Source organism: Mauremys reevesii, linkage group 5 (assembly GCF_016161935.1).
Source record: "Mauremys reevesii isolate NIE-2019 linkage group 5, ASM1616193v1, whole genome shotgun sequence".
Taxonomy (NCBI): Eukaryota; Metazoa; Chordata; order Testudines; family Geoemydidae; genus Mauremys; species Mauremys reevesii.
The window spans coordinates 131,842,214-131,851,600 of NC_052627.1; positions in this window are offsets into that span (position 1 = coordinate 131,842,214).

Below are 9,387 nucleotides of genomic sequence, written 5' to 3' on the forward strand. Positions count from 1 at the left end.
GCTGCACAAATGATGGATTACTTGGCCCAACTGCCACCCACCCAAATCCACACAAATCTCCTGGCACAACCCTCCCAGACATAAACCAACACAACTGCCCACCCAACAACACAACCAGCACACACAATAAGCTTAGACAAGCATAGCCCTGTATTGCAGCACACACCCTTCATTGGCCACCCACAGCAATCCATGCAACCCTCCCAGCACAATGCCCCCACATTCGACAACACACCCAGCACCCACAATAACCCCAAGCACCACTCTGCAGCCTAGAAGTCTGAGTCAGTGTGAAGCGAGGGAAACAGATACAAGCACAGCCAAGAGCAATTTTTGTTCAGAATATCACCAGGTTCACTCAGCCTGTTACCATCCAATTTTTAAGGCCTCAACCATTTTCAGCCTTTTTTTTTTTTTAAACACACAATTTTACAAATTACACGTGTGTGACAGCCTGGGCTTTCAGCTACTAGTTATCCATATAAAACACCCAATGATGTGTTAATACATTATTGGCACAATGCCATCTTGTGGCAATGAGTTCCACAGGGCAACCGTGTGGTATGTGAAAATAAGCAATGCTTGAAGTGTGGTTGTACGTGGAAGAGTGATGGTATTAAAACAGTCCTTTCTTACTCAGCAGATCTACTCTCTGGGCATATCCAGGAGTCAGGTGTGTTTATGCGAGGGTCAAAACATGACCTGCTGAGCTAACACAGCTACTGGATTTTAGTCGGCCTTGCACAGCATCGGCAGACCCCCTACATTGGAATCCTTTACACCCGTACCAGTCCAGTGAAGACACTGTGGTCCACCCAGGTAAGACACTGAAGGTCCAGGCCTGGAGAAACTTTAGTAGTGGTGGAAGATGTGAGAACTCCAAGGCCATTTGGGCCTCTACCATAGAGGTGGGCAAAGTATGGCGCGGGCCAGGACTGTCCTGCCCAGCCCCTGAGCTCCTGGCCAGGGAGGCAAGCCTCCAGCCCCTCCACTGCTGTCCCCCTTCCCCGACAGCCTCAGCTCACCGCGCCACCAGCACTCCATTAGTTAGCAGTACAGGGTCAAACAAGACACAGTAGAACAGTTCTGATTCCATCCAGTAGAGGGCAGCAGTTTGGGACCCTCAGGAGCGGGGGCTGGGTTATTATTAATCACTTCTAGTTGGGGAAACTGAAGAGGAAAGAGCGCGATGGCTTGCCCAAGGTCACACAATCAGTCAGTGTCAGAGCCAGGAACAGAAGCCATATTTCCAGTCCTGGGCCTTGACCACACTCCTAGCTTTCCTCCCCCGGGGCCCAATCCAGCTCCCGTGGAAATGGAAGTCAATGGGAGTCTTTCCACCAGCCTCAGTGGGAGTTGGTTAGGGGACAGGTTAGAAGGGTGGGATGGGGAGACTGCCCCTCTGGAAGGAGCCCCAGCTCTATGGCCTGCTCCCTCTTCTCTCTGCCCATGCAGAGCCCCTGCCCTGGGGGTGCACAGCACCTGCAAGGGGATGGAGCAGGGTGGCCGGCTGGGCCCCTCTGGATAGTTTTCCCTCATGCCCAGCAGGGAAGTGTATGTAACTTAACAGAGCCTGGGACTGCACTAACTTGTACAGGGCCTGCCCACTGGTTTGTGTCATGACCCCCCCCTCCCCCCGGCCTGGCTCCTCTGTGCGATTAAAAAGGTTAAACCTGGGACCTTCGGCCCCATAGCACAGACCTTAACTACTGAGTTAAAGGAACGACCAGCAGGCCCCTGGATGCCATGCTGCTGGGCATCCTGATACAAACCGCGGAAGAGAGCTTGGCTGTTACACTCCAGCAGACCAGCCACTTGAGTGGGATGCAGCGTACTGCGTTCAGATGGGTTATATTCACACTGCACCTGCCTTTAGGGGAGCCCCGGGAAGCCCAGCTCCAAGAGGATCCATGCTCTCCCAGGGCAGGTGAGATCCTGCTGTTCCCAGGCGGGTGCTGAGCTGTGGGTTGCATTCAGGCCCCTCTCCAGCTAAAGGGGATGAACCACATGGATTTGAACTAGGAAGAGGATAATTCAGCAGTGTGAAAGGCGCCGCAGGCAGCCCTGGAAACTGAAGACCTCTGATTCTCTGCAGAAGAGGAGGCTACCAGCAAAGGTCCCCCGACCAGCTGCGGATGCACGTGGCCTCAATGCCACATGAACTCAACACCCATTCAAATCACAAGACCATAGTTATCTGAGGTATTTACATAGCCCCCGTCACAGCTGCACCCCCTGCTGGCCAGGCAAGGTGCTGCCAGAACTTCCTGTCTCGGTTTCCTTTCCTGAGGTGGGGCTCCTCAGCTCTCCACGCCCCAGCCTGTGCTGGAGATGTGGCAAGTCACAAACAAACATAACGTCTTCCGGGGTAGCAAAAGTCCAACTCAAAGAGTCCCTACAGACAAAAAGGTCCTTCTGCCCTTCAGTGGCTTTTCTTCAGCCCGCCCTCTAGGCCCTGTTCCCAGCTCCTTCCTGGACTGCCCTGGAGTCTTTCTGGCTCTGGGGTGGAGCTGGCAGCCCCCAGGCTGCTCCTCCAGGAGTACCCCATTCCCAGCCCCTTCTGGGCTCTATTCCTTTGTTCGGTAGAGAGCACCTGGCCCCTGAGGCACCCAAGCCTCCTACAGACCACTCCCTCTCACTCCTTTCCTAAGATCCTGGTGCCCATTAAGCTGTCACCTGACCTGCTTTAGCCCCACGCTTTCAGGCTGGGAAGCGGCCAATTAATTATGGCATAGTTGTGGCTGGCCCCACCTCCCCTTAAAGGGGCCAGTCACCCTGTGGCAGCCCCCGATATCACAGCACCTGATCCAAACACAATCTTTAATGTCTATATCCTCCCAACACCGAGGGCAGTTCCATTACCCCCATTTTATAGGTGGGGGACCAAGGCACAGATTTTTAAAAAGGTATTTAGGTGCCTAACTCCCATTGACAGCCAAGGGAATCTATGACAGCACAGAATTGAACCCAGTTCTCTCATAACCCAGGCTAGCACTTTAACCACTGGACCATACTGCCTTTATAGCCAGAACCACTGCAATGTTCATGAGACGGAAACCTACAGTAATAATTATATGAAGCATGGTAAAAAAGATACATCCTCTTCTCTGTGTCTTCCAGAGCAAAATCTTTTCGGGGCCTGGACTGTCTCTGTTCCTTTGTTCTGGTGTTGTGTACAATGCCCGAGCATACTGTCAATGCTAAACAAATGAACACAATTAATAATTATACTATGCCACGTCCCTAAGAAAGACCCACAGATACCACTGTGCTGAGCATGGTCTAGATACTTAGATAGACAGAACAGCCCCTCTGGGCCCTGTAATTGCACAATCGAGTTATTTCTATCAACTGCACTTTAAACACATTACATTTAAATAGCATCATTGCTGAGCTAAGCTATAATTACTGACAGCTTCTAATTCTGGAGAACAGTTTTAATTCGCCGCAGTCTACGGGTTATTATTATAATAATCTTTTATTACCACACCTCCTTGGTTACAAATTCCCCTTTCTTTCATTAGAAGTGAAAATATTCCCTTAAATCGCCATTGCATTGTGCTGGCTCGTGGCTTGTCGATTTCAAAATACACCGCCAATGAGTTGGTTAGTGTGCGTGCAAGCCGCTGCCCTCTACTGGATGGAATCAGAATTGTTCTACTGTGTCTTGTTTGACCCTGTACTGCTAACTAATGGAGATTTTCCTTTACTTCAGGTTGGGAAGCAGGATGAAATGAGTTCTGTCCCTGCTGTTGCCATGAAGTGGACCTGATGATAATCACCAGGTTCCTAGACTGCCATGAGTTTGTAACAATCTATAACCCCACCTCCCAGATTTTAGCCACTCAGCCAAAAGAACAATCGCACCTTGGCCCAGATCCACCAAGGTACTGAGCCTCCCAACTCCCATTGATCTGAATGGGAATTAGGAGCCGAAATACCTTTGTAGATCTGGGCCCTTCTCACTAATCAGAGAACTGGATTTCCACACTGACATGGTGACCTGATAGACAAAGCCAGCAGACTGGGGCCACACCGACCCTCTGAGTGGCTCGTACATTCAAGAGTCTCTCCAGCAATCCTCTGAAAGTTGGGTCTAAAGCAGTTGTGGATCCTTTTGGATCCTGGGTGCCTGCAGCAGCACCACCACCTTGGGATGAGCTGGAACGTAAAGAGCCAGAGGTCATCTGGGTTGGGCTAATAGCAGGGGACAGGGTGCTAGGTAAGAACCCATGCAAGAGAAGCCACCATGTAACCCAGCGTGACCAGGAGCAGGAGAGAGGACGGAGTATGTGAGCAGCCAGCCGGAAGCAGCAGCCTAGTAGGGAAGAGGGAAGGCCAGGCAGCTGGCCTTGGTAAATCTCCCCAGGAGAGCTGAGTCCAGCAACAGCAGCCCCTGCAGGCAAGGGGGGGAGCAGCTGACCTGGAGCAGGGCTGAGAGGAGGGAAACAGCCCAGTAGAGAGGCAGCTGGGAAAGACCCATGGAAGCAGCTGCTGTGACCAACAGAGCCGGTGCTGGAGGAAAGCGACCCAGAAGCCGATAGGCTGAACTGCTACCAAAGTAGCCCCAGATGGCTGGGCAGAGAGCGGAACCCTTCAGAGCCAGGGGTTGGATTTAGAGCCGGGGAGTGTGAATTTAAAGACAATTAAAGAGCAGTAGCATTGTGGTGGCTCCTTGGGGGTCTCAGGCGATGGGAGGAAGTGCTGGCAAGGTAGAGCTGGTAGAGGGGCCCACCCATCCTTAAAGGGACCACAGCTGGGAAAGCCCCAGAGGACAGGTTTTCCCTTCGACAGGGCCTGCTATACCCTATCTTTGTGGTGCAAATAGGTTATTCCTTTTCTTATACTGGATTCAGCATAGGACAAGAGAACCAGTACTACTGTGATGCTGATGCCAGAGCAGCTCAGGAACTGGCTGGAAAACCTGGGGACAATGGAGGGTATTTGGGATTTCCTGCGAAGCACTGAGTGAAGAACATCTGTTAAGACCACCTGAACCCATCTGCTTCAGTGTAGACAGCAATTATGCTGAGGAGAGTTGTTGTCTACTGAAAGTGGTAGCTAGGTTGAGTGAAGAATTCTTCCATCGACCTAGCGTTGTCTACATGGGGATTTAGGTCATCTTAACTATGCTGCTCACGGCTGTGGATTTTTCACACCCTTGACTGACATAGTGAAACTGACCTAATTTTCTAGTGTAGACCAGGCCTGAGCTATTAGCGATTATCTCTGAGAACTCATGGAGGACTGGAAAGACCCCAGAGGACTGGAAAAGGGCAAATACAATACCAATCTATAAAAAGGTTAACAAGGACAACCCAGGGAATTATAGATCAGCCAGTTTAATATTGGTACGCAGAAAGATATTGGAGCAAATAGTCAAATAATCGTCTGTAATTACCTAGAAGAATATAAGGTGACAAGTAAAAGTCAACGTGGATTTGTCAAGAACAAACCATGGCAAACCAACCTAATAGCTTTCTTTGACAGGGTAACAAGCCTTGTGGGTAGGGGGGGAAGTGGTAGATGTGATATATCTTGACTTTAGTAAGGCTTTTGATACTGTCTCACATGACCTCAAACAAACTAGAGAAATATAGCCTAGATGAACCTACTATAAGGTGGGTGCACGACTGGTTGGAAAAGCATACTCAGAGAGTAGTTATCAGTGGCTCACAATCTATCAGGAAGGGTACAGGAATCTATCTTGGGTCTGGTTCTATTCAATATCTTCATATATGATTTGGATAGTGGCACAGAGAATACATTTATAAAGTTTGTGGATGATACCAAGCTGGGAGGGGTTGCAAGTGCTTTGGAGGATAGGATTAAAATTCAAAATGCTCTGGACAAACTGGAGAAATGGTCTGAAGTAAATAGGATGAAATTCAAAAGGATAAATGCAAAGTACTCCACTTAGGAAGGAATAATCAGTTGTACAAATACAAACTAACAAATGACTTCCTAGGAAGGAGTACCACAAAAAGGGATCTGGGGCTTACCAACTGGGGATCACAAACTAAATATAAGTCAACAATGTAATGCTGTTGCAAAAAAAGCAAACGTCTTTCTGGGATGTGTTAGAAAGAGTGTTGTAAGCCAGCACGAGAAGTAATTATTCCACTCTACACAGCACTGATAAGGCCTCAGCTGGAGTGTTGTGTCCAGTTTTGGGCACACTTCAGGAAAGATGTGGACAAACTGAAGGAAGTCCAGAAAAGAGCAACAAAAATGATGAAAGGTCTAGCAAAGCTGGTCTACAAGGAAGAACTGAAAAATACCTGGGTTTGTTTAGTCTGGAGAAGAGAAGTCTGAGGGGGGGGGGGGACATAATAACAGTCTTCAAGTATGTAAAAGGTTGTTATAAACAGGAGGGTGATAAATTGTTCTCCTTAGCCACTGAGGACAGGACAAGAAGCAATGGGCTTAAATTGCAGCAAGGCAGATTTAGGTTGGACATTAGGAAAAACTTCCTGTCAGCGTGGTTAAGCACTGGAATAAATTGCCTAGGGAGGTTATGAAATCTCCATCATTGGAGGTTTGTAAGAGCGGGTTAGACCAACACCTGACATGGATGGTCTAGATCAGGGGTCAGCAACCTGTGGCACGTGAGATGATTTTGAGTGGCACTCACACTGCTCGGGTCCCAACCACCAGTCCCGGGGGCTCTGCTGCCATCTTGGGGTCCTAGATGCTGGCTCCCTGGCACCCGGGGTCCCGTCCGCCAGCCCTGCTCAGCCCGCTGCCAGTCCTGGCCACTGGTCCTGGGGGCTCTGTTGCCATCCTGGGGTCCTGGCTGCTGGCCCGGGGCTCTGCTCTTGGCCTCGGCCCGGGGCTCTGCAGCTGCCCCCAGCTGTGGCCCACTGGCCCCAGCCTGGGGCAGTGAGGGGCGCAGACAGGGGCAAAAGGGGGCACAGCTCTGCACCCCCACCTTTAAAATTGTTCCAGCGCCACTGTACTGGGATATTTTTAAGACCTGATTTGCTGCTTACATCAGTATCCCGCCACGCGGAACAGTGCACTGCGTTTGTCATTGTGCAGGCCGTCTGTCACGATTCTTTTCCCCACTGTAAGTTGAAGGGAACATTTGATAAAATGGCAGCTCCTAAGAAAGCAAAGCTAGATGTCCGTTCATTTCAGCCTCTTTGGACAGACACATCTGGTTTTATTCAAAAGAAGGACTGTGCTGTTTGTGCTTTCTGTTGTGAAAGTGTTTGTCACACATCAAGTCTTCGACGACATTTTCAAATGAAGCACGAGAAAACCTTTCTTGACGAAGCAGACAAGACTGAATCGATCAAAAAGGCAGTAGCAGGATATGAGAAGCAAAGCAGCGTTTTTAAATGCTTAAGTGTAAGTAAAAATCAAGCCACAGAAGGAAGTTACAAGATTGCACAGTGCATTGCAAAAAACGGAAAGCCGTTTACAGATGGGGAATCTATAAAAAGTTTTTTTCAGCACTTCGGAGGTTTTGTTCAATGATTTGCCAAATAGGATCATATCTTTATCTAGAATAAAAGAACTGCCTGTCTCTGCCAGAACAGTTGAGAGACGCGTAAGCGAAATGGCAGAAAATATTAATTAAAAGCAGACAACTGCATTAAAAGACATAGCAGTGTTTAGTGTTGCAGTTGAGGAGAGTGTGGCTATAAACGATGTTCCACGTTTGGCAGCTGTTGCAAGATATTGTGCTTCCGATGAAATCCAAGAGGAACTTTGTTGTCGAAAACCCCTGCATGACACAACAAAGTGGGAAGATATAGCGGAAAGGTTTGTAAACCATTTTGAAGAACGAGGAGTTGACATCAGAAAAATATTGTGTGTGACAACAGATGGTGCTCCTGCCATGGTCGGAAAACAGAAGGGATTTGTAAAGTTACTTGAAGATCAAATTGGCTGCCTGACAGTCAAATTTCTAATTCAGAGCTTAATAATGTGATGACTACAGTGGTGCAAATTGTGAATGTCTTTGTTGCTCGATCTGCTTTGATTCACAGACAGTTTCAAGCACTGCTAGAAGAGATGGACAGTGCTTGTAATGACATTCCACTTCACAGCAACATTTAGCGGTTAAGTCGTGGCAAGGTTGTGGTGCACTTTGTAAACTATTTTGATGCAATCAAGGCCTTTTTGTCAGAAAAAGGACAAAACTATCCCAAACTAGATGATGACAAATGTCTGTGTAAGCTCATGTTTCTAACTGACATCACTGCTCTCCTAAATGAACTCATCCTCCGTCTCCAGGGCAAATGGTTCTGGATCTTTTATGAAGCCTGGAAGGCATGTATTGTAAAACTAGCAGTTTTTTCTCGGGATAGTTGAACTTCAACTTTCTGCTATTTCCAATACATAAAAGAACTATCGACATGTTGCACTGTCAGTGAGATTGGAATGTACATGCAAGAACCGGAATTAGAATTTTCTGACAGATTTCAAGGTTTCCAGCGCTTTGGCCCAGTGCTTTCTTTTTCTAATTAAACCTGAAAAGTTCAATGAAAGTGACTTGGATTTGTCTGTATTTCAGTGGATGGGTGTTGAAGATTTCAAAATGCAGCTCATTCAGTTAAAAAGCTCAGAATTGTGGGCATCAAAGTTTGGAGATCTGCGGAGTGCACTTGAAGCTACCAAGAGAGATCATGGGGCCTCTATTCTGACCTTCTGGACGTCCCTGCCAGGGAAATTTAACTGTTTGAAGAAAATTGGGTTTGCAATGCTTTCAGCATTTGGATCCACATGCCTGTGTGAACAGGTATTTTCATACATGAAAACTGCCCTCTGTCCCTCTCGGAGCCGGTTAAGAACTGATCACTCAGAAGCCTGTGTGCAGCTTAAAGTATCCAAATACGTGCCAGACATTGGAAAACTCAGCAAGGAAAAGCAAGGGCAAGGATCACACTAAACTGATAAGATCTGCATTTTAATTTAATTTTAAAGGAAGCTTCTTAAACATTTTAAAAACCTTATTTACTTTACATACAACAATAGTTTAGTTATATATTATAGAGAGAGATCTTTTAAAAACATTAAAATGTATCACTGGCACGCGAAACCTTAAAGTAGAGTGAATAAATGAAGACGTGGCACCCCACTTCTGAAAGGTTGCCGACCCCTGGTCTAGATAATACTTAGCCCTGTGTCAGTGCAGGGGAACATGACCTGTTGACGTCCCTTCCAGCCCTACGTTTCTATGGTTACTACTAGTCTGGAGAGATCACTAGAGAACAGTCTAGTAGGGAACAGCACAAAATTGCCCAAGAGCAAGACTGGAGGGTCCACTAGATCAGTGGGCTCCCAATCTTTCCACACCCTCACTCCATGTTACAACAGAAAAGAGTTTCATGACCCACCCATATGTTTCCAGATCCTGCCCTTCCCCTTCCCAATCTA